Raw genomic sequence first — 25,401 nt, 5'->3', positions numbered from 1 at the left:
CGCGCAATTAAGCTTGCGGGATTCGTGCCATGGCACTGCGCTCATGCTGGTATTGTCGGTCAACCCAGTCGACGTGAAGTCGATACAATGTCCACTCGGATTCGAGAGCGTATTCAACAGAAGCGTGAGGGAGAAACCAAGCTGCGGCTGCGCAAGCCTAAAAACCTAACGGGCGAATCCAGAGGGCGCTAGCAAGGCCAGTCGCACGAAGGAGTGGCTGTTGGGAGTTTGATGACGTAAGAGTGACTAACGCAAAAAAGCGCCAGAGAAATGCTTAACTCTGTGTTATTCAAGTGGGGTGGGTTATTATGGTACGCTGTGTCTTAAAAAATTGACTGGGTTTTGCCACAAGCAAGAAGTCTAGGAGTTCCCTCCTACCGTGCTTGGCTACGGCGCCCTCTTGTCAGTGTCAGGGCACCCTTTTCGTGATGTTGATAACTTTTTATGGCGCAAGTGCTTTTATGGTAAAAGAGCGCCAACGCACAAGGTGTTTTCGTCTGTTCGATATTGGGTCAGAGACAAATTTCCCAAGCAGTAAACGCTAACAAAGCCGAACAAAGGCGTAGGGAAAGCTTGCTCATCCCCTAAAAGAATGAACGACAGCATGGTGGGTGATACTCATAAAAATTTCGAATTGCATGCGACAGTACGACAGTACGTTTCATAAAATGGCAGTTAAAAACCAACTAAACGTGGACCATTGCAGTGCTGACATTCCCACGGCTTCACCGACAGGTCCAATATGATGAAGCACATTCGTATCCACACAGGCGAAAAGCCATTCCAGTGCACACATTGCAGAAAAACGTTCACCCAGAAGCATAGTATGATGACACACATTCGCACCCACACCGGCAAGAGACCATTCAAGTGCACTCACTGCAGCAAGACCTTCACTAGAAAAGATTTACTGTCTGCCCATCTCCGCATCCACACGGCCGAGAGGCCATACCAGTGCAACCTATGTCCACTGGCTTTTACGCAAAAAATGAATCTAAAGAGGCATGTGATGTGAAAACCCACAAGAAGTGAGCATTTCTGTGACATTTACTTAAGGGCACTTGCCTGTTAACAAGAACTTAAATACTGAATGGAAAGCTGCACACTCCCATTAAACTCTTGCCCATTTTCTAAGCATCCAGGGTCACACATATAGACTGCCTTCATTCATTGCTCTGATTGACAAATTTTGCTGCCTATTCATTTCCATTGGGCTCATTTTTATGCAGCATAGAAAATTTCCCCAGTATTCAAGGCGTCAATTTGCCGCGTTTTCACGCGGATAGGATTTTAAATATATCACCTCCAATCCAGGATTCCCGCGATCAAACGGGCTAGCCGAAAAGGATGTTCAGGTGGTAAAGAGCCTGCTCAAGAAAACTACCGAAGCAAAGCAGGATTTCTGTCCGGCACTTTTGGCGTACAGGACTTCTCCTTTGGAGGGTGGACAGACACCAGCAGCTATCCTCCAAGGCCACAGACTACGGACAACTCTGCCTGACTACCGATCTGGACCAGCCCACAAAGTCGTCAAGCATCCACAGCTTCAGTCCCCAGCGCGGCCGCTGTCGGCGCTCAACGATGCAGGCTTTGTGAGTGTCCGAAGCGGTACATGGGCCACTAAAGGACAGGTCCTGAAATCGTCAACGTACCCCAGGTCCTACCATGTGATGCTGGAGGAGGAGCGGACCCTTCGGCGCAATCGCAAACACCTGCTCCCGACGGGAGAAGCCTTCCAACTTGACTTCAGTCACGGCAACGATGTGGGGGAGCTGTAGTGCGTGAGTTCAAGTGCGCCCGTCAATGACGCAGCTAACAACACCACAGCAACCACCTGCAATGCCTCACAGTGTGCCTCCAACCCCCCCCCCCCCCCCCCCGGACCTCCCAAAGACATACAAAAGCACCACCAGGACTAGAATACGACCAAAACAGATTTCTTGAGCTCACTGTGCTCATATTTTCGCGTGTTACTTTCTGTTACAAGCTGTACCGTCACAAAACTTTGACACGGTCCATTTGAAAATAACGGCATAGTTCAATTCCTTTCACTGCAACAAAAGAGGATGTGACGTATCGCGCCTGGCTTCGAACGACAAGCTTGATAAGCCGAAGGGGCGTTGCCCCGTTTCTGGGTATAAAAGCGAGCGCGCAATTAAGCTTGCGGGATTCGTGCCATGGCACTGCGCTCATGCTGGTATTGTCGGTCAACCCAGTCGACGTGAAGTCGATACAATGTCCACTCGGATTTCGAGAGCGTATTCAACAGAAGCGTGAGGGAGAAACCAAGCTGCGGCTGCGCAAGCCTAAAATCCTAACGGGCGAATCCAGAGGGCGCTAGCAAGGCCAGTCGCACGAAGGAGTGGCTGTTAGTTGGGAGTTTGATGACGTAAGAGTGACTAACGAAAAAAAGCGCCAGAGAAATGCTTAACTCTGTGTTATTAAAGTGCGGTGGGTTATTATGGTACGCTGTGTCTTAAAAAATTGACTGGGTTTTGCCACAAGCAAGAAGTCTAGGAGTTCCCTCCTACCGTGCTTGGCTACGGCGCCCTCTTGTCAGTGTCAGGGCACCCTTTTCGTGATGTTGATAACTTTTTATGGCGCAAGTGCTTTTATGGTAAAAGAGCGCCAACGCACAAGGTGTTTTCGTCTGTTCGATATTGGGTCAGAGACAAATTTCCCAAGCAGTAAACGCTAACAAAGCCGATCAAAGGCGTAGGGAAAGCTTGCTCATCCCCTAAAAGAATGAACGACAGCATGGTGGGTGGTACTCATAAAAATTTCGAATTGCATGCGACAGTACGACAGTACGTTTCATAAAATGGCAGTTAAAAACCAACAAAACGTGGACCATTGCAGTGCTGACATTCCCACGGCTTCACCGACAGGTCCAATATGATGAAGCATATTCGTATCCACACAGGCGAAAAGCCATTCCAGTGCACACATTGCAGAAAAACGTTCACCCAGAAGCATAGTATGATGACACACATTCGCAAGCAGACCGGCAAGAGACCATTCAAGTGCACTCACTGCAGCAAGACCTTCACAAGAAAAGATTTACTGTCTGCCCATCTCCGCATCCACACGGCCGAGAGGCCATACCAGTGCAACCTATGTCCACTGGCTTTTACGCAAAAAATGAATCTAAATAGGCATGTGATGTGAAAACCCACAAGAAGTGAGCATTTCTGTGACATTTACTTAAGGGCACTTGCCTGTTAACAAGAACTTAAATACTGAATGGAAAGCTGCACACTCCCATTAAACTCTTGCCCCTTTTCTAAGCATCCAGGGTCACACATATAGACTGCCTTCATTCATTGCTCTGATTGACAAATTTTGCTGCCTATTCATTTTCATTGGGCTCATTTTTATGCAGCATAGAAAATTTCCCCAGAATTCAAGGCGTCAATTTGCCGCGTTTTCACGCGGATAGGATTTTAAATATATCACCTCCAATCCAGGATTCCCGCGATCAAACGGGCTAGCCGAAAAGGATGTTCAGGTGGTAAAGAGCCTGCTCAAGAAAACTACCGAAGCAAAGCAGGATTTCTGTCCGGCACTTTTGGCGTGCAGGACTTCTCCTTTGGAGGGTGGACAGACACCAGCAGCTATCCTCCAAGGCCACAGACTACGGACAACTCTGCCTGACTACCGATCTGGACCAGCCCACAAAGTCGTCAAGCATCCACAGCTTCAGTCCCCAGCGCGGCCGCTGTCGGCGCTCAACGATGCAGGCTTCGTGAGTGTCCGAAGCGGTACATGGGCCACTAAAGGACAGGTCCTGAAATCGTCAACGTACCCCAGGTCCTACCATGTGATGCTGGAGGAGGAGCGGACCCTTCGGCGCAATCGCAAACACCTGCTCCCGACGGGAGAAGCCTTCCAACTTGACTTCAGTCACGGCAACGATGTGGGGGAGCTGTAGTGCGTGAGTTCAAGTGCGCCCGTCAATGACGCAGCTAACAACACCACAGCAACCACCTGCAATGCCTCACAGTGTGCCTCCAACCCCCCCCCCCCGGACCTCCCAAAGACAGACAAAAGCACCACCAGGACTAGAATACGACCAAAAGAGATTTCTTGAGCTCGCTGTGCTCATATTTTCGCGTGTTACTTTCTGTTACAAGCTGTACCGTCACAAAACTTTGACACGGTCCATTTGAAAATAACGGCATAGTTCAATTCCTTTCACTGCAACAAAAGAGGATGTGACGTATCGCGCCTGGCTTCGAACGACAAGCTTGATAAGCCGAAGAAGCGTTGCCCCGTTTCTGGGTATAAAAGCGAGCGCGCAATTAAGCTTGCGGGATTCGTGCCATGGCACTGCGCTCATGCTGGTATTGTCGGTCAACCCAGTCGACGTGAAGTCGATACAATGTCCACTCGGATTTCGAGAGCGTATTCAACAGAAGCGTGAGGGAGAAACCAAGCTGCGGCTGCGCAAGCCTAAAATCCTAACGGGCGAATCCAGAGGGCGCTAGCAAGGCCAGTCGCACGAAGGAGTGGCTGTTAGTTGGGAGTTTGATGACGTAAGAGTGACTAACGAAAAAAAGCGCCAGAGAAATGCTTAACTCTGTGTTATTAAAGTGCGGTGGGTTATTATGGTACGCTGTGTCTTAAAAAATTGACTGGGTTTTGCCACAAGCAAGAAGTCTAGGAGTTCCCTCCTACCGTGCTTGGCTACGGCGCCCTCTTGTCAGTGTCAGGGCACCCTTTTCGTGATGTTGATAACTTTTTATGGCGCAAGTGCTTTTATGGTAAAAGAGCGCCAACGCACAAGGTGTTTTCGTCTGTTCGATATTGGGTCAGAGACAAATTTCCCAAGCAGTAAACGCTAACAAAGCCGATCAAAGGCGTAGGGAAAGCTTGCTCATCCCCTAAAAGAATGAACGACAGCATGGTGGGTGGTACTCATAAAAATTTCGAATTGCATGCGACAGTACGACAGTACGTTTCATAAAATGGCAGTTAAAAACCAACTAAACGTGGACCATTGCAGTGCTGACATTCCCACGGCTTCACCGACAGGTCCAATATGATGAAGCATATTCGTATCCACACAGGCGAAAAGCCATTCCAGTGCACACATTGCAGAAAAACGTTCACCCAGAAGCATAGTATGATGACACACATTCGCACCCACACCGGCAAGAGACCATTCAAGTGCACTCACTGCAGCAAGACCTTCACAAGAAAAGATTTACTGTCTGCCCATCTCCGCATCCACACGGCCGAGAGGCCATACCAGTGCAACCTATGTCCACTGGCTTTTACGCAAAAAATGAATCTAAACAGGCATGTGATGTGAAAACCCACAAGAAGTGAGCATTTCTGTGACATTTACTTAAGGGCACTTGCCTGTTAACAAGAACTTAAATACTGAATGGAAAGCTGCACACTCCCATTAAACTCTTGCCCCTTTTCTAAGCATCCAGGGTCACACATATAGACTGCCTTCATTCATTGCTCTGATTGACAAATTTTGCTGCCTATTCATTTTCATTGGGCTCATTTTTATGCAGCATAGAAAATTTCCCCAGTATTCAAGGCGTCAATTTGCCGCGTTTTCACGCGGATAGGATTTTAAATATTTCACCTCCAATCCAGGATTCCCGCGATCAAACGGGCTAGCCGAAAAGGATGTTCAGGTGGTAAAGAGCCTGCTCAAGAAAACTACCGAAGCAAAGCAGGATTTCTGTCCGGCACTTTTGGCGTACAGGACTTCTCCTTTGGAGGGTGGACAGACACCAGCAGCTATCCTCCAAGGCCACAGACTACGGACAACTCTGCCTGACTACCGATCTGGACCAGCCCACAAAGTCGTCAAGCATCCACAGCTTCAGTCCCCAGCGCGGCCGCTGTCGGCGCTCAACGATGCAGGCTTCGTGAGTGTCCGAAGCGGTACATGGGCCACTAAAGGACAGGTCCTGAAATCGTCAACGTACCCCAGGTCCTACCATGTGATGCTGGAGGAGGAGCGGACCCTTCGGCGCAATCGCAAACACCTGCTCCCGACGGGAGAAGCCTTCCAACTTGACTTCAGTCACGGCAACGATGTGGGGGAGCTGTAGTGCGTGAGTTCAAGTGCGCCCGTCAATGACGCAGCTAACAACACCACAGCAACCACCTGCAATGCCTCACAGTGTGCCTCCAACCCCCCCCCCCCCCGGACCTCCCAAAGACAGACAAAAGCACCACCAGGACTAGAATACGACCAAAAGAGATTTCTTGAGCTCGCTGTGCTCATATTTTCGCGTGTTACTTTCTGTTACAAGCTGTACCGTCACAAAACTTTGACACGGTCCATTTGAAAATAACGGCATAGTTCAATTCCTTTCACTGCAACAAAAGAGGATGTGACGTATCGCGCCTGGCTTCGAACGACAAGCTTGATAAGCCGAAGAAGCGTTGCCCCGTTTCTGGGTATAAAAGCGAGCGCGCAATTAAGCTTGCGGGATTCGTGCCATGGCACTGCGCTCATGCTGGTATTGTCGGTCAACCCAGTCGACGTGAAGTCGATACAATGTCCACTCGGATTTCGAGAGCGTATTCAACAGAAGCGTGAGGGAGAAACCAAGCTGCGGCTGCGCAAGCCTAAAATCCTAACGGGCGAATCCAGAGGGCGCTAGCAAGGCCAGTCGCACGAAGGAGTGGCTGTTAGTTGGGAGTTTGATGACGTAAGAGTGACTAACGAAAAAAAGCGCCAGAGAAATGCTTAACTCTGTGTTATTAAAGTGCGGTGGGTTATTATGGTACGCTGTGTCTTAAAAAATTGACTGGGTTTTGCCACAAGCAAGAAGTCTAGGAGTTCCCTCCTACCGTGCTTGGCTACGGCGCCCTCTTGTCAGTGTCAGGGCACCCTTTTCGTGATGTTGATAACTTTTTATGGCGCAAGTGCTTTTATGGTAAAAGAGCGCCAACGCACAAGGTGTTTTCGTCTGTTCGATATTGGGTCAGAGACAAATTTCAAAAGCAGTAAACGCTAACAAAGCCGAACAAAGGCGTAGGGAAAGCTTGCTCATCCCCTAAAAGAATGAACGACAGCATGGTGGGTGGTACTCATAAAAATTTCGAATTGCATGCGACAGTACGACATTACGTTTCATAAAATGGCAGTTAAAGACCAACTAAACGTGGACCATTGCAGTGCTGACATTCCCACGGCTTCACCGACAGGTCCAATATGATGAAGCATATTCGTATCCACACAGGCGAAAAGCCATTCCAGTGCACACATTGCAGAAAAAGGTTCACCCAGAAGCATAGTATGATGACACACATTCGCACCCACACCGGCAAGAGACCATTCAAGTGCACTCACTGTAGCAAGACCTTCACTAGAAAAGATTTACTGTCTGCCCATCTCCGCATCCACACGGCCGAGAGGCCATACCAGTGCAACCTATGTCCACTGGCTTTTACGCAAAAAATGATTCTAAAGAGGCATGTGATGTGAAAACCCACAAGAAGTGAGCATTTCTGTGACATTTACTTAAGGGCACTTGCCTGTTAACAAGAACTTAAATACTGAATGGAAAGCTGCACACTCCCATTAAACTCTTGCCCATTTTCTAAGCATCCAGTGTCACACATATAGACTGCCTTCATTCATTGCTCTGATTGACAAATTTTGCTGCCTATTCATTTCCATTGGGCTCATTTTTATGCAGCATAGAAAATTTCCCCAGTATTCAAGGCGGCAATTTGCCGCGTTTTCACGCGGATAGGATTTTAAATATATCACCTCCAATCCAGGATTCAAGCGATCAAACGGGCTAGCCGAAAAGGATGTTCAGGTGTAAAGAGCCTGCTCAAGAAAACTACCGAAGCAAAGCAGGATTTCTGTCCGGCACTTTTGGCGTACAGGACTTCTCCTTTGGAGGGCGGACAGACACCAGCAGCTATCCTCCAAGGCCACAGACTACGGACAACTCTGCCTGACTACCGATCTGGACCAGCCCACAAAGTCGTCAAGCATCCACAGCTTCAGTCCCCAGCGCAACCGCTGTCGGCGCTCAACGATGCAGGCTTCGTGAGTGTCCGAAGCGGTACATGGGCCACTAAAGGACAGGTCCTGAAATCATCAACGTACCCCAGGTCCTACCATGTGATGCTGGAGGAGGAGCGGACCCTTCGGCGCAATCGCAAACACCTGCTCCCGACGGGAGAAGCCTTCCAACTTGACTTCAGTCACGGCAACGATGTGGGGGAGCTGTAGTGCGTGAGTTCAAGTGCGCCCGTCAATGACGCAGCTAACAACACCACAGCAGCCCCTGCCCTGCCTCACAGTGTGCCTCCAACCCCCCCCCCCCCCCCGGAGCTCCCAAAGACAGACAAAAGCACCACCAGGACTAGAATACGACAAAAACTTTGAACAGATTTCTTGAGCTCGCTGTGCTCATATTTTCGCGTGTTACTTTCTGTTACAAGCTGTACCGTCACAAAACTTTGACACGGTTTATTTGAAAATAACGGCATAGTTCAATTCCTTTCACTGCAACAAAAGAGGATGTGACGTATCGCGCCTGGCTTCGAAAGACAAGCTTGATAAGCCGAAGGGGCTTTGCCCCATTTCTGGGTATAAAAGCGAGCGCGCAATTAAGCTTGCGGGATTCGTGCCATGGCACTGCGCTCATGCTGGTATTGTCGGTCAACCCAGTCGACGTGAAGTCGATACAATGTCCACTCGGATTCGAGAGCGTATTCAACAGAAGCGTGAGGGAGAAACCAAGCTGCGGCTGCGCAAGCCTAAAAACCTAACGGGCGAATCCAGAGGGCGCTAGCAAGGCCAGTCGCACGAAGGAGTGGCTGTTGGGAGTTTGATGACGTAAGAGTGACTAACGCAAAAAAGCGCCAGAGAAATGCTTAACTCTGTGTTATTCAAGTGGGGTGGGTTATTATGGTACGCTGTGTCTTAAAAAATTGACTGGGTTTTGCCACAAGCAAGAAGTCTAGGAGTTCCCTCCTACCGTGCTTGGCTACGGCGCCCTCTTGTCAGTGTCAGGGCACCCTTTTCGTGATGTTGATAACTTTTTATGGCGCAAGTGCTTTTATGGTAAAAGAGCGCCAACGCACAAGGTGTTTTCGTCTGTTCGATATTGGGTCAGAGACAAATTTCCCAAGCAGTAAACGCTAACAAAGCCGAACAAAGGCGTAGGGAAAGCTTGCTCATCCCCTAAAAGAATGAACGACAGCATGGTGGGTGATACTCATAAAAATTTCGAATTGCATGCGACAGTACGACAGTACGTTTCATAAAATGGCAGTTAAAAACCAACTAAACGTGGACCATTGCAGTGCTGACATTCCCACGGCTTCACCGACAGGTCCAATATGATGAAGCACATTCGTATCCACACAGGCGAAAAGCCATTCCAGTGCACACATTGCAGAAAAACGTTCACCCAGAAGCATAGTATGATGACACACATTCGCACCCACACCGGCAAGAGACCATTCAAGTGCACTCACTGCAGCAAGACCTTCACTAGAAAAGATTTACTGTCTGCCCATCTCCGCATCCACACGGCCGAGAGGCCATACCAGTGCAACCTATGTCCACTGGCTTTTACGCAAAAAATGAATCTAAAGAGGCATGTGATGTGAAAACCCACAAGAAGTGAGCATTTCTGTGACATTTACTTAAGGGCACTTGCCTGTTAACAAGAACTTAAATACTGAATGGAAAGCTGCACACTCCCATTAAACTCTTGCCCATTTTCTAAGCATCCAGGGTCACACATATAGACTGCCTTCATTCATTGCTCTGATTGACAAATTTTGCTGCCTATTCATTTCCATTGGGCTCATTTTTATGCAGCATAGAAAATTTCCCCAGTATTCAAGGCGTCAATTTGCCGCGTTTTCACGCGGATAGGATTTTAAATATATCACCTCCAATCCAGGATTCCCGCGATCAAACGGGCTAGCCGAAAAGGATGTTCAGGTGGTAAAGAGCCTGCTCAAGAAAACTACCGAAGCAAAGCAGGATTTCTGTCCGGCACTTTTGGCGTACAGGACTTCTCCTTTGGAGGGTGGACAGACACCAGCAGCTATCCTCCAAGGCCACAGACTACGGACAACTCTGCCTGACTACCGATCTGGACCAGCCCACAAAGTCGTCAAGCATCCACAGCTTCAGTCCCCAGCGCGGCCGCTGTCGGCGCTCAACGATGCAGGCTTCGTGAGTGTCCGAAGCGGTACATGGGCCACTAAAGGACAGGTCCTGAAATCGTCAACGTACCCCAGGTCCTACCATGTGATGCTGGAGGAGGAGCGGACCCTTCGGCGCAATCGCAAACACCTGCTCCCGACGGGAGAAGCCTTCCAACTTGACTTCAGTCACGGCAACGATGTGGGGGAGCTGTAGTGCGTGAGTTCAAGTGCGCCCGTCAATGACGCAGCTAACAACACCACAGCAACCACCTGCAATGCCTCACAGTGTGCCTCCAACCCCCCCCCCCCCCCCCGGACCTCCCAAAGACATACAAAAGCACCACCAGGACTAGAATACGACCAAAACAGATTTCTTGAGCTCACTGTGCTCATATTTTCGCGTGTTACTTTCTGTTACAAGCTGTACCGTCACAAAACTTTGACACGGTCCATTTGAAAATAACGGCATAGTTCAATTCCTTTCACTGCAACAAAAGAGGATGTGACGTATCGCGCCTGGCTTCGAACGACAAGCTTGATAAGCCGAAGGGGCGTTGCCCCGTTTCTGGGTATAAAAGCGAGCGCGCAATTAAGCTTGCGGGATTCGTGCCATGGCACTGCGCTCATGCTGGTATTGTCGGTCAACCCAGTCGACGTGAAGTCGATACAATGTCCACTCGGATTTCGAGAGCGTATTCAACAGAAGCGTGAGGGAGAAACCAAGCTGCGGCTGCGCAAGCCTAAAATCCTAACGGGCGAATCCAGAGGGCGCTAGCAAGGCCAGTCGCACGAAGGAGTGGCTGTTAGTTGGGAGTTTGATGACGTAAGAGTGACTAACGAAAAAAAGCGCCAGAGAAATGCTTAACTCTGTGTTATTAAAGTGCGGTGGGTTATTATGGTACGCTGTGTCTTAAAAAATTGACTGGGTTTTGCCACAAGCAAGAAGTCTAGGAGTTCCCTCCTACCGTGCTTGGCTACGGCGCCCTCTTGTCAGTGTCAGGGCACCCTTTTCGTGATGTTGATAACTTTTTATGGCGCAAGTGCTTTTATGGTAAAAGAGCGCCAACGCACAAGGTGTTTTCGTCTGTTCGATATTGGGTCAGAGACAAATTTCCCAAGCAGTAAACGCTAACAAAGCCGATCAAAGGCGTAGGGAAAGCTTGCTCATCCCCTAAAAGAATGAACGACAGCATGGTGGGTGGTACTCATAAAAATTTCGAATTGCATGCGACAGTACGACAGTACGTTTCATAAAATGGCAGTTAAAAACCAACAAAACGTGGACCATTGCAGTGCTGACATTCCCACGGCTTCACCGACAGGTCCAATATGATGAAGCATATTCGTATCCACACAGGCGAAAAGCCATTCCAGTGCACACATTGCAGAAAAACGTTCACCCAGAAGCATAGTATGATGACACACATTCGCAAGCAGACCGGCAAGAGACCATTCAAGTGCACTCACTGCAGCAAGACCTTCACAAGAAAAGATTTACTGTCTGCCCATCTCCGCATCCACACGGCCGAGAGGCCATACCAGTGCAACCTATGTCCACTGGCTTTTACGCAAAAAATGAATCTAAATAGGCATGTGATGTGAAAACCCACAAGAAGTGAGCATTTCTGTGACATTTACTTAAGGGCACTTGCCTGTTAACAAGAACTTAAATACTGAATGGAAAGCTGCACACTCCCATTAAACTCTTGCCCCTTTTCTAAGCATCCAGGGTCACACATATAGACTGCCTTCATTCATTGCTCTGATTGACAAATTTTGCTGCCTATTCATTTTCATTGGGCTCATTTTTATGCAGCATAGAAAATTTCCCCAGAATTCAAGGCGTCAATTTGCCGCGTTTTCACGCGGATAGGATTTTAAATATATCACCTCCAATCCAGGATTCCCGCGATCAAACGGGCTAGCCGAAAAGGATGTTCAGGTGGTAAAGAGCCTGCTCAAGAAAACTACCGAAGCAAAGCAGGATTTCTGTCCGGCACTTTTGGCGTACAGGACTTCTCCTTTGGAGGGTGGACAGACACCAGCAGCTATCCTCCAAGGCCACAGACTACGGACAACTCTGCCTGACTACCGATCTGGACCAGCCCACAAAGTCGTCAAGCATCCACAGCTTCAGTCCCCAGCGCGGCCGCTGTCGGCGCTCAACGATGCAGGCTTCGTGAGTGTCCGAAGCGGTACATGGGCCACTAAAGGACAGGTCCTGAAATCGTCAACGTACCCCAGGTCCTACCATGTGATGCTGGAGGAGGAGCGGACCCTTCGGCGCAATCGCAAACACCTGCTCCCGACGGGAGAAGCCTTCCAACTTGACTTCAGTCACGGCAACGATGTGGGGGAGCTGTAGTGCGTGAGTTCAAGTGCGCCCGTCAATGACGCAGCTAACAACACCACAGCAACCACCTGCAATGCCTCACAGTGTGCCTCCAACCCCCCCCCCCCCGGACCTCCCAAAGACAGACAAAAGCACCACCAGGACTAGAATACGACCAAAAGAGATTTCTTGAGCTCGCTGTGCTCATATTTTCGCGTGTTACTTTCTGTTACAAGCTGTACCGTCACAAAACTTTGACACGGTCCATTTGAAAATAACGGCATAGTTCAATTCCTTTCACTGCAACAAAAGAGGATGTGACGTATCGCGCCTGGCTTCGAACGACAAGCTTGATAAGCCGAAGAAGCGTTGCCCCGTTTCTGGGTATAAAAGCGAGCGCGCAATTAAGCTTGCGGGATTCGTGCCATGGCACTGCGCTCATGCTGGTATTGTCGGTCAACCCAGTCGACGTGAAGTCGATACAATGTCCACTCGGATTTCGAGAGCGTATTCAACAGAAGCGTGAGGGAGAAACCAAGCTGCGGCTGCGCAAGCCTAAAATCCTAACGGGCGAATCCAGAGGGCGCTAGCAAGGCCAGTCGCACGAAGGAGTGGCTGTTAGTTGGGAGTTTGATGACGTAAGAGTGACTAACGAAAAAAAGCGCCAGAGAAATGCTTAACTCTGTGTTATTAAAGTGCGGTGGGTTATTATGGTACGCTGTGTCTTAAAAAATTGACTGGGTTTTGCCACAAGCAAGAAGTCTAGGAGTTCCCTCCTACCGTGCTTGGCTACGGCGCCCTCTTGTCAGTGTCAGGGCACCCTTTTCGTGATGTTGATAACTTTTTATGGCGCAAGTGCTTTTATGGTAAAAGAGCGCCAACGCACAAGGTGTTTTCGTCTGTTCGATATTGGGTCAGAGACAAATTTCCCAAGCAGTAAACGCTAACAAAGCCGAACAAAGGCGTAGGGAAAGCTTGCTCATCCCCTAAAAGAATGAACGACAGCATGGTGGGTGGTACTCATAAAAATTTCGAATTGCATGCGACAGTACGACATTACGTTTCATAAAATGGCAGTTAAAGACCAACTAAACGTGGACCATTGCAGTGCTGACATTCCCACGGCTTCACCGACAGGTCCAATATGATGAAGCATATTCGTATCCACACAGGCGAAAAGCCATTCCAGTGCACACATTGCAGAAAAAGGTTCACCCAGAAGCATAGTATGATGACACACATTCGCACCCACACCGGCAAGAGACCATTCAAGTGCACTCACTGTAGCAAGACATTCACTAGAAAAGATTTACTGTCTGCCCATCTCCGCATCCACACGGCCGAGAGGCCATACCAGTGCAACCTATGTCCACTGGCTTTTACGCAAAAAATGATTCTAAAGAGGCATGTGATGTGAAAACCCACAAGAAGTGAGCATTTCTGTGACATTTACTTAAGGGCACTTGCCTGTTAACAAGAACTTAAATACTGAATGGAAAGCTGCACACTCCCATTAAACTCTTGCCCATTTTCTAAGCATCCAGTGTCACACATATAGACTGCCTTCATTCATTGCTCTGATTGACAAATTTTGCTGCCTATTCATTTCCATTGGGCTCATTTTTATGCAGCATAGAAAATTTCCCCAGTATTCAAGGCGGCAATTTGCCGCGTTTTCACGCGGATAGGATTTTAAATATATCACCTCCAATCCAGGATTCAAGCGATCAAACGGGCTAGCCGAAAAGGATGTGCAGGTGTAAAGAGCCTGCTCAAGAAAACTACCGAAGCAAAGCAGGATTTCTGTCCGGCACTTTTGGCGTACAGGACTTCTCCTTTGGAGGGCGGACAGACACCAGCAGCTATCCTCCAAGGCCACAGACTACGGACAACTCTGCCTGACTACCGATCTGGACCAGCCCACAAAGTCGTCAAGCATCCACAGCTTCAGTCCCCAGCGCGGCCGCTGTCGGCGCTCAACGATGCAGGCTTCGTGAGTGTCCGAAGCGGTACATGGGCCACTAAAGGACAGGTCCTGAAATCATCAACGTACCCCAGGTCCTACCATGTGATGCTGGAGGAGGAGCGGACCCTTCGGCGCAATCGCAAACACCTGCTCCCGACGGGAGAAGCCTTCCAACTTGACTTCAGTCACGGCAACGATGTGGGGGAGCTGTAGTGCGTGAGTTCAAGTGCGCCCGTCAATGACGCAGCTAAAAACACCACAGCAGCCCCTGCCCTGCCTCACAGTGTGCCTCCAAACCCCCCCCCCCCCCCGGAGCTCCCAAAGACAGACAAAAGCACCACCAGGACTAGAATACGACCAAAACTTTGAACAGATTTCTTGAGCTCGCTGTGCTCATATTTTCGCGTGTTACTTTCTGTTACAAGCTGTACCGTCACAAAACTTTGACACGGTTTATTTGAAAATAACGGCATAGTTCAATTCCTTTCACTGCAACAAAAGAGGATGTGACGTATCGCGCCTGGCTTCGAAAGACAAGCTTGATAAGCCGAAGGGGCTTTGCCCCATTTCTGGGTATAAAAGCGAGCGCGCAATTAAGCTTGCGGGATTCGTGCCATGGCACTGCGCTCATGCTGGTATTGTCGGTCAACCCAGTCGACGTGAAGTCGATACAATGTCCACTCGGATTCGAGAGCGTATTCAACAGAAGCGTGAGGGAGAAACCAAGCTGCGGCTGCGCAAGCCTAAAAACCTAACGGGCGAATCCAGAGGGCGCTAGCAAGGCCAGTCGCACGAAGGAGTGGCTGTTGGGAGTTTGATGACGTAAGAGTGACTAACGCAAAAAAGCGCCAGAGAAATGCTTAACTCTGTGTTATTAAAGTGGGGTGGGTTATTATGGTACGCTGTGTCTTAAAAAATTGACTGGGTTTTGCCACAAGCAAGAAGTCTAGGAGTTCCCTCCTACCGTGCTTGGCTACGGCGCCCTCTTGTCAGTGTCAGGGCACCCTTTTCGTGATGTTGATAACTTTTTATGGCGCAAGTGCTTTTATGGTAAAAGAGCGCCAACGCACAAGGTGTTTTCGTCTGTTCGATATTGGGTCAGAGACAAATTTCCCAAGCAGTAAACGCTAACAAAGCCGAACAAAGGCGTAGGGAAAGCTTGCTCATCCCCTAAAAGAATGAACGACAGCATGGTGGGTGATACTCATAAAAATTTCGAATTGCATGCGACAGTACGACAGTACGTTTCATAAAATGGCAGTTAAAAACCAACTAAACGTGGACCATTGCAGTGCTGACATTCCCACGGCTTCACCGACAGGTCCAATATGATGAAGCATATTCGTATCCACACAGGCGAAAAGCCATTCCAGTGCACACATTGCAGAAAAACCTTCACCCAGAAGCATAGTATGATGACACACATTCGCACCCACACCGGCAAGAGACCATTCAAGTGCACTCACTGCAGCAAGACCTTCACTAGAAAAGATTTACTGTCTGCCCATCTCCGCATCCACACGGCCGAGAGGCCATACCAGTGCAACCTATGTCCACTGGCTTTTACGCAAAAAATGAATCTAAAGAGGCATGTGATGTGAAAACCCACAAGAAGTGAGCATTTTTGTGACATTTACTTAAGGGCACTTGCCTGTTAACAAGAACTTAAATACTGAATGGAAAGCTGCACACTCCCATTAAACTCTTGCCCCTTTTCTAAGCATCCAGGGTCACACATATAGACTGCCTTCATTCATTGCTCTGATTGACAAATTTTGCTGCCTATTCATTTCCATTGGGCTCATTTTTATGCAGCATAGAAAATTTCCCCAGTATTCAAGGCGTCAATGTGCCGCGTTTTCACGCGGATAGGATTTTAAATATATCACCTCCAATCCAGGATTCCCGCGATCAAACGGGCTAGCCGAAAAGGATGTTCAGGTGGTAAAGAGCCTGCTCAAGAAAACTACCGAAGCAAAGCAGGATTTCTGTCCGGCACTTTTGGCGTACAGGACTTCTCCTTTGGAGGGTGGACAGACAACAGCAGCTATCCTCCAAGGCCACAGACTACGGACAACTCTGCCTGACTACCGATCTGGACCAGCCCACAAAGTCGTCAAGCATCCACAGCTTAATCCCCAGCGCGGCCGCTGTCGGCGCTCAACGATGCAGGCTTCGTGAGTGTCCGAAGCGGTACATGGGCCACTAAAGGACAGGTCCTGAAATCGTCAACGTACCCCAGGTCCTACCATGTGATGCTGGAGGAGGAGCGGACCCTTCGGCGCAATCGCAAACACCTGCTGCCGACGGGAGAAGCCTTCCAACTTGACTTCAGTCACGGCAACGATGTGGGGGAGCTGTAGTGCGTGAGTTCAAGTGCGCCCGTCAATGACGCAGCTAACAACACCACACCAGCCCCTGCCCTGCCTTACAGTGTGCCTCCAAACCACCCCCCCCCTCCGGAGCTCCCAAAGACAGACAAAAGCACCACCAGGACTGGAATACGACCAAAACTTTGAACAGATTTCTTGAGTTCGCTGTGCTCATATTTTCGCGTGTTACTTTCTGTTACAAGCTGTACCGTCACAAAACCTTGACACGGTCCATTTGAAAATAACGGCATAGTTCACTTCCTTTCACAGCAACAAAAGAGGATGTGACGTATCGCGCCTGGCTTCGAACGACAAGCTTGATAAGCCGAAGGGGCGTTGCCCCGTTTCTGGGCATAAAAGCGAGCGCGCAATTAAGCTTGCGGGATTCGTGCCATGGCACTGCGCTCATGCTGGTATTGTCGGTCAACCCAGTCGACGTGAAGTCGATACAATGTCCACTCGGATTTCGAGAGCGTATTCAACAGAAGCGTGAGGGAGAAACCAAGCTGCGGCTGCGCAAGCCTAAAAACCTAACGGGCGAATCCAGAGGGCGCTAGCAAGGCCAGTCGCACGAAGGAGTGGCTGTTAGTTGGGAGTTTGATGACGTAAGAGTGACTAACGCAACAAAAGCGCCAGAGAAATGCCTAACTCTGTGTTATTAAAGTGGGGTGGGTTATTATGGTACGCTGTGTCTTAAAAAAATGACTGGGTTTTGCCACAAGCAAGAAGTCTAGGAGTTCCCTCCTACCGTGCTTGGCTACGGCGCCCTCTTGTCAGTGTCAGGGCACCCTTTTCGTGATGTTGATAACTTTTTATGGCGCAAGTGCTTTTATGGTAAAAGAGCGCCAACGCACAAGGTGTTTTCGTCTGTTCGATATTGGGTCAGAGACAAATTTCCCAAGCAGTAAACGCTAACAAAGCCGATCAAAGGCGTAGGGAAAGCTTGCTCATCCCCTAAAAGAATGAACGACAGCATGGTGGGTGGTACTCATAAAAATTTCGAATTGCATGCGACAGTACGACAGTACGTTTCATAAAATGGCAGTTAAAAACCAACTAAACGTGGACCATTGCAGTGCTGACATTCCCACGGCTTCACCGACAGGTCCAATATGATGAAGCATATTCGTATCCACACAGGCGAAAAGCCATTCCAGTGCACACATTGCAGAAAAACCTTCACCCAGAAGCATAGTATGATGACACACATTCGCACCCACACCGGCAAGAGACCATTCAAGTGCACTCACTGCAGCAAGACCTTCACTAGAAAAGATTTACTGTCTGCCCATCTCCGCATCCACACGGCCGAGAGGCCATACCAGTGCAACCTATGTCCACTGGCTTTTACGCAAAAAATGAATCTAAAGAGGCATGTGATGTGAAAACCCACAAGAAGTGAGCATTTCTGTGACATTTACTTAAGGGCACTTGCCTGTTAACAAGAACTTAAATACTGAATGGAAAGCTGCACACTCCCATTAAACTCTTGCCCCTTTTCTAAGCATCCAGGGTCACACATATAGACTGCCTTCATTCATTGCTCTGATTGACAAATTTTGCTGCCTATTCATTTCCATTGGGCTCATTTTTATGCAGCATAGAAAATTTCCCCAGTATTCAAGGCGGCAATTTGCCGCGTTTTCACGCGGATAGGATTTTAAATATATCACCTCCAATCCAGGATTCCCGCGATCAAACGGGCTAGCCGAAAAGGATGTTCAGGTGGTAAAGAGCCTGCTCAAGAAAACTACCGAAGCAAAGCAGGATTTCTGTCCGGCACTTTTGGCGTACAGGACTTCTCCTTTGGAGGGTGGACAGACACAAGCAGCTATCCTCCAAGGCCACAGACTACGGACAACTCTGCCTGACTACCGATCTGGACCAGCCCACAAAGTCGTCAAGCATCCACAGCTTCAGTCCCCAGCGCGGCCGCTGTCGGCGCTCAACGATGCAGGCTTCGTGAGTGTCCGAAGCGGTACATGGGCCACTAAAGGACAGGTCCTGAAATCGTCAACGTACCCCAGGTCCTACCATGTGATGCTGGAGGAGGAGCGGACCCTTCGGCGCAATCGCAAACACCTGCTGCCGACGGGAGAAGCCTTCCAACTTGACTTCAGTCACGGCAACGATGTGGGGGAGCTGTAGTGCGTGAGTTCAAGTGCGCCCGTCAATGACGCAGCTAAAAACACCACAGCAGCCCCTGCCCTGCCTCACAGTGTGCCTCCAACCCCCCCCCCCCCCCCCCCCGGAGCTCCCAAAGACAGACAAAAGCACCACCAGGACTAGAATACGACCAAAACTTTGAACAGATTTCTTGAGTTCGCTGTGCTCATATTTTCGCGTGTTACATTCTGTTACAAGCTGTACCGTCACAAAACTTTGACACGGTTCATTTGAAAATAACGGCATAGTTCACTTCCTTTCACTGCAACAAAAGAGGATGTGACGTATCGCGCCTGGCTTCGAACGACAAGCTTGATAAGCCGAAGGGGCGTTGCCCCGTTTCTGGGTATAAAAGCGAGCGCGCAATTAAGCTTGCGGGATTCGTGCCATGGCACTGCGCTCATGCTGGTATTGTCGATCAACCCAGTCGACGTGAAGTCGATACAATGTCCGCTCGGATTTCGAGAGCGTATTCAACAGAAGCGTGAGGGAGAAACCAAGCTGCGGCTGCGCAAGCCTAAAAACCTAACGGGCGAATCCAGAGGGCGCTAGCAAGGCCAGTCGCACGAAGGAGTGGCTGTTAGTTGGGAGTTTGATGACGTAAGAGTGACTAACGCAACAAAAGCGCCAGAGAAATGCCTAACTCTGTGTTATTAAAGTGGGGTGGGTTATTATGGTACGCTGTGTCTTAAAAAATTGACTGGGTTTTGCCACAAGCAAGAAGTCTAGGAGTTCCCTCCTACCGTGCTTGGCTACGGCGCCCTCTTGTCAGTGTCAGGGCACCCTTTTCGTGATGTTGATAACTTTTTATGGCGCAAGTGCTTTTATGGTAAAAGAGCGCCAACGCACAAGGTGTTTTCGTCTGTTCGATATTGGGTCAGAGACAAATTTCCCAAGCAGTAAACGCTAACAAAGCCGATCAAAGGCGTAGGGAAAGCTTGCTCATCCCCTAAAAGAATGAACGACAGCATGGTGGGTGGTACTCATAAAAATTTCGAATTGCATGCGACAGTACGACAGTACGTTTCATAAAATGGCAGTTAAAAACCAACTAAACGTGGACCATTGCAGTGCTGACATTCCCACGGCTTCACCGACAGGTCCAATATGATGAAGCATATTCGTATCCACACAGGCGAAAAGCCATTCCAGTGCACACATTGCAGAAAAACCTTCACTCAGAAGCATAGTATGATGACACACATTCGCACCCACACCGGCAAGAGACCATTCAAGTGCACTCACTGCAGCAAGACCTTCACTAGAAAAGATTTACTGTCTGCCCATCTCCGCATCCACACGGCCGAGACGCCATACCAGTGCAACCTATGTCCACTGGCTTTTACGCAAAAAATGAATCTAAAGAGGTATGTGATGTGAAAACCCACAAGAAGTGAGCATTTCTGTGACATTTACTTAAGGGCACTTGCCTGTTAACAAGAACTTAAATACTGAATGGAAAGCTGCACACTCCCATTAAACTCTTGCCCCTTTTCTAAGCATCCAGGGTCACACATATAGACTGCCTTCATTCATTGCTCTGATTGACAAATTTTGCTGCCTATTCATTTCCATTGGGCTCATTTTTATGCAGCATAGAAAATTTCCCCAGTATTCAAGGCGGCAATTTGCCGCGTTTTCACGCGGATAGGATTTTAAATATATCACCTCCAATCCAGGATTCCCGCGATCAAACGGGCTAGCCGAAAAGGATGTTCAGGTGGTAAAGAGCCTGCTCAAGAAAACTACCGAAGCAAAGCAGGATTTCTGTCCGGCACTTTTGGCGTACAGGACTTCTCCTTTGGAGGGTGGACAGACACAAGCAGCTATCCTCCAAGGCCACAGACTACGGACAACTCTGCCTGACTACCGATCTGGACCAGCCCACAAAGTCGTCAAGCATCCACAGCTTCAGTCCCCAGCGCGGCCGCTGTCGGCGCTCAACGATGCAGGCTTCGTGAGTGTCCGAAGCGGTACATGGGCCACTAAAGGACAGGTCCTGAAATCGTCAACGTACCCCAGGTCCTACCATGTGATGCTTGAGGAGGAGCGGACCCTTCGGCGCAATCGCAAACACCTGCTGCCGACGGGAGAAGCCTTCCAACTTGACTTCAGTCACGGCAACGATGTGGGGGAGCTGTAGTGCGTGAGTTCAAGTGCGCCCGTCAATGACGCAGCTAAAAACACCACAGCAGCCCCTGCCCTGCCTCACAGTGTGCCTCCAACCCCCCCCCCCCCCCGGAGCTCCCAAAGACAGACAAAAGCACCACCAGGACTAGAATACGACCAAAACTTTGAACAGATTTCTTGAGTTCGCTGTGCTCATATTTTCGCGTGTTACATTCTGTTACAAGCTGTACCGTCACAAAACTTTGACACGGTTCATTTGAAAATAACGGCATAGTTCACTTCCATTCACTGCAACAAAAGAGGATGTGACGTATCGCGCCTGGCTTCGAACGACAAGCTTGATAAGCCGAAGGGGCGTTGCCCCGTTTCTGGGTATAAAAGCGAGCGCGCAATTAAGCTTGCGGGATTCATGCCATGGCACTGCGCTCATGCTGGTATTGTCGATCAACCCAGTCGACGTGAAGTCGATACAATGTCCGCTCGGATTTCGAGAGCGTATTCAACAGAAGCGTGAGGGAGAAACCAAGCTGCGGCTGCGCAAGCCTAAAAACCTAACGGGCGAATCCAGAGGGCGCTAGCAAGGCCAGTCGCACGAAGGAGTGGCTGTTAGTTGGGAGTTTGATGACGTAAGAGTGACTAACGCAAAAAAAGCGCCAGAGAAATGCTTAACTCTGTGTTATTAAAGTGGGGTGGGTTATTATGGTACGCTGTGTCTTAAAAAATTGACTGGGTTTTGCCACAAGCAAGAAGTCTAGGAGTTGCCTCCTACCGTGCTTGGCTACGGCGCCCTCTTGTCAGTGTCAGGGCACCCTTTTCGTGATGTTGATAACTTTTTATGGCGCAAGTGCTTTTATGGTAAAAGAGCGCCAACGCACAAGGTGTTTTCGTCTGTTCGATATTGGGTCAGAGACAACTTTCCCAAGCAGTAAACGCTAACAAAGCCGAACAAAGGCGTAGGGAAAGCTTGCTCATCCCCTAAAAGAATGAACGACAGCATGGTGGGTGGTACTCATAAAAATTTCGAATTGCATGCGACAGTACGTTTCATAAAATGGCAGTTAAAAACCAACTAAACGTGGACCATTGCAGTGCTGACATTCCCACGGCTTCACCGACAGGTCCAATATGATGAAGCATATTCGTATCCACACAGGCGAAAAGCCATTCCAGTGCACACATTGCAGAAAAACGTTCACCCAGAAGCATAGTATGATGACACACATTCGCACCCACACCGGCAAGAGACCATTCAAGTGCACTCACTGCAGCAAGACCTTCACTAGAAAACATTTACTGTCTGCCCATCTCCGCATCCACACGGCCGAGAGGCCATACCAGTGCAACCTATGTCCACTGGCTTTTACGCAAAAAATGAATCTAAAGAGGCATGTGAAAACCCACAAGAAGTGAGCATTTCTGTGACATTTACTTAAGGGCACTTGCCTGTTAACAAGAACTTAAATACTGAATTGAAAGCTGCACACTCCCATTAAACTCTTGCCCCTTTTCTAAGCATCCAGGGTCACACATATAGACTGCCTTCATTCATTGCTCTGATTGACAAATTTTCCTGCCTATTCATTTCCATTGGGCTCATTTTTATGCAGCATAGAAAATTTCCCCAGTATTCAAGGCGGCAATTTGCCGCGTTTTCACGCGGATAGGATTTTAAATATATCACCTCCAATCCAGGATTCCCGCGATCAAACGGGCTAGCCGAAAAGGATGTTCAGGTGGTAAAGAGCCTGCTCAAGAAAACTACCGAAGCAAAGCAGGATTTCTATCCGGCACTTTTGGCGTACAGGACTTCTCCTTTGGAGGGTGGACAGACTCCAGCAGCTATCCTCCAATGCCACAGACTACGGACAACTCTGCCTGACTACCGATCTGGACCAGCCCACAAAGTCGTCAAGCATCCACAGCTTCAGTCCCCAGCGCGGCCGCTGTCGGCGCTCAACGATGCAGGCTTCGTGAGTGTCCGAAGCGGTACATGGGCCACTAAAGGACAGGTCCTGAAATCGTCAACGTACCCCAGGTCCTACCATGTGATGCTGGAGGAGGAGCGGACCCTTCGGCGCAATCGCAAACACCTGCTCCCGACGGGAGAAGCCTTCCAACTTGACTTCAGTCACGGCAGCGATGTGGGGGAGCTGTAGTGCGTGAGTTCTAATGCGCCCGTCAATGACGCAGCTAACAACACCACAGCAGCCCCTGCCCTGCCTCACAGTGTGCCTCCAAACCACCCCCCCCCCCCCCGGAGCTCCCAAAGACAGACAAAAGCACCACCCGGACTAGAATACGACCAAAACTTTGAACACATTTCTTGAGTTCGCTGTGCTCATATTTTCGCGTGTTACTTTCTGTTACAAGCTGTACCGTCACAAAACTTTGACACGGTCCATTTGAAAATAACGGCATAGTTCACTTCCTTTCACTGCAACAAAAGAGGATGTGACGTATCGCGCCTGGCTTCGAACGACAAGCTTGATAAGCCGAAGGGGCGTTGCCCCGTTTCTGGGTATAAAAGCGAGCGCGCAATTAAGCTTGCGGGATTCGTGCCATGGCACTGCGCTCATGCTGGTATTGTCGATCAACCCAGTCGACGTGAAGTCGATACAATGTCCACTCGGATTTCGAGAGCGTATTCAACAGAAGCGTGAGGGAGAAACCAAGCTGCGGCTGCGCAAGCCTAAAAACCTAACGGGCGAATCCAGAGGGCGCTAGCAAGGCCAGTCGCACGAAGGAGTGGCTGTTAGTTGGGAGTTTGATGACGTAAGAGTGACTAACGCAAAAAAGCGCCAGAGAAATGCTTAACTCTGTGTTATTAAAGTGGGGTGGGTTATTATGGTACGCTGTGTCTTAAAAAATTGACTGGGTTTTGCCACAAGCAAGAAGTCTAGGAGTTCCCTCCTACCGTGCTTGGCTACGGCGCCCTCTTGTCAGTGTCAGGGCACCCTTTTCGTGATGTTGATAACTTTTTATGGCGCAAGTGCTTTTATGGTAAAAGAGCGGCAACGCACAAGGTGTTTTTGTCTGTTCGATATTGGGTCAGAGACAACTTTCCCAAGGAGTAAACGCTAACAAAGCCGAACAAAGGCGTAGGGAAAGCTTGCTCATCCCCTAAAAGAATGAACGACAGCATGGTGGGTGGTACTCATAAAAATTTCGAATTGCATGCGACAGTACGACAGTACGTTTCATAAAATGGCAGTTAAAATCCAACTAAACGTGGACCATTGCAGTGCTGACATTCCCACGGCTTCACCGACAGGTCCAATATAATGAAGCATATTCGTATCCACAAAGGCGAAAAGCCATTCCAGTGCACACATTGCAGAAAAACGTTCACCCAGAAGCATAGTATGATGACACACATTCGCACCCACACCGGCAAGAGACCATTCAAGTGCACTCACTGCAGCAAGACCTTCACTAGAAAAGATTTACTGTCTGCCCATCTCCGCATCCACACGGCCGAGAGGCCATACCAGTGCAACCTATGTCCACTGGCTTTTACGCAAAAAATGAATCTAAAGAGGCATGTGAAAACCCACAAGAAGTGAGCATTTCTGTGACATTTACTTAAGGGCACTTGCCTGTTAACAAGAACTTAAACACTGAATTGAAAGCTGCACACTCCCATTAAACTCTTGCCCCTTTTCTAAGCATCCAGGGTCACACATATAGACTGCCTTCATTCATTGCTCTGATTGACAAATTTTCCTGCCTATTCATTTCCACTGGGCTCATTTTTATGCAGCATAGAAAATTTCCCCAGTATTCAAGGCGGCAATTTGCCGCGTTTTCACGCGGATAGGATTTTAAATATATCACCTCCAATCCAGGATTCCCGCGATCAAACGGGCAAGCCGAAAAGGATGTTCAGGTGGTAAAGAGCATGCTCAAGAAACTACCGAAGGAAAGCAGGATTTCTATCCGGCACTTTTGGCGTACAGGACTTCTCCTTTGGAGGGTGGACAGACTCCAGCAGCTATCCTCCAAGGCCACAGACTACGGACAACTCTGCCTGACTACCGATCTGGACCAGCCCACAAAGTCGTCAAGCATCCACAGCTTCAGTCCCCAGCGCGGCCGCTGTCGGCGCTCAACGATGCAGGCTTCGTGAGTGTCCGAAGCGGTACATGGGCCACTAAAGGACAGGTCCTGAAATCGTCAACGTACCCCAGGTCCTACCATGTGATGCTGGAGGAGGAGCGGACCCTTCGGCGCAATCGCAAACACCTGCTCCCGACGGGAGAAGCCTTCCAACTTGA

This window comes from Amblyomma americanum, chromosome 1 (assembly GCF_052857255.1).
Source record: "Amblyomma americanum isolate KBUSLIRL-KWMA chromosome 1, ASM5285725v1, whole genome shotgun sequence".
Taxonomy (NCBI): Eukaryota; Metazoa; Arthropoda; class Arachnida; order Ixodida; family Ixodidae; genus Amblyomma; species Amblyomma americanum.
The sequence above is the reverse complement of the archived record's forward strand: the minus strand, read 5'-3'. Positions refer to the sequence as shown.